The sequence below is a fragment of the Bison bison genome, unplaced genomic scaffold (assembly GCF_000754665.1).
Source record: "Bison bison bison isolate TAMUID 2011002044 unplaced genomic scaffold, Bison_UMD1.0 scf7180017863964, whole genome shotgun sequence".
Classification (NCBI taxonomy): Eukaryota; Metazoa; Chordata; class Mammalia; order Artiodactyla; family Bovidae; genus Bison; species Bison bison.
Window position 1 is genome coordinate 22,056 of NW_011494536.1, and position 1,269 is coordinate 23,324.

Here is a 1,269-nt window from a genome sequence, read left to right on the forward strand (position 1 = left end):
GGAGTTGGTGATGGACAGGGAGGCCTGGCGTGCTGTGATTCATGGGGTCGCAAAGAGTCGGACATGACTGAGCGACTGAACTGAACTGAACTGAACTGAGTGGGATGGGATGCCATGATCTTCATTTTTTGAATGTTGAGTTTTAAGCCAGCTTTTACACCACTAGGCTTGCCCCATATGAAACACCAAAGGGAGTCCTGCTGGTCACAATGAAAGAACATCAGACAGTAATTCAAACCTGTATAAAGGTCTTGGTAATTATAAAATCTAGTATTATCATAACAATAGCAACATATTTCTGTTTTTTGATTGCTGCATGATTTAAGAGACTTTACATTAAGATATAATTAGTCTACAGGACTTTCCTGGTGGTCCACTTGTTAAGAATCCTCCATCCATTGCAGGGGGTGTGGGTTCAATCCCCAGTAGGGGAACTAAGATCTCGCTGCAAGATGACTAAGCCAGGGCACCACAACTAAAAAAGGCCCTGTACCACAGCTACTGAACCCATGTACTCTAGAGCCCATGCTCTGCAACAAAAGAAGCAATATACTACATTAACATAATGAAGAAAAAAAAAAAAACATGATCATCTCAATCAATGCAGAAAATGCATTTGACAAAATTAACACCTGTTCATAATGAAAACACTCAACAAACTAGGAATGGAAGGAAATGACTACAATCTGACCAAGGGCCACTGTGGAAAACCCATAGCAAACACTGTATTCAATTCTGTGACAAGGGATAGAAATTTTCTTAGTAGTTCTTAAAACTTCTCCAAAAAGCCTACATTCAAAAATTCTTTATTTTCTTTCCAATTAAATATCTAGATTTCTCCAGTGAAACCTAAGGAAATAGTTGAAGTTAATTATCTGGCCTAGACAAAACATAGAAAAGAAATAAAAAAGAGGTCAAGACTGATTTTAACCTCATAAAAATAAAGTATATGGTAAAACATTCAAGAAGTACATGAGGGTACACTTGAAAATAAATGTTTTTCTTCTCCGTAAGACTCTAGTCTATCTCTTTAGGGATAACTATTACTACTTTTGTATCATTCCATCTATGGCTGATTCATACTGATGTATAGCAAAAAAAACCCACAATATTGTAAAGTAATTATCCTCCAATTAAAATAAGTAAATTAAAAACCAACTTTGTATCATTCCAGAAATTTCCTAAGCATACACAAGTGAGTGTCTGAAAGTATCAGTTTTCACAAATGTAATCATCCTGCCCATAAAGTCTGTACCTCACCTTTCTCTC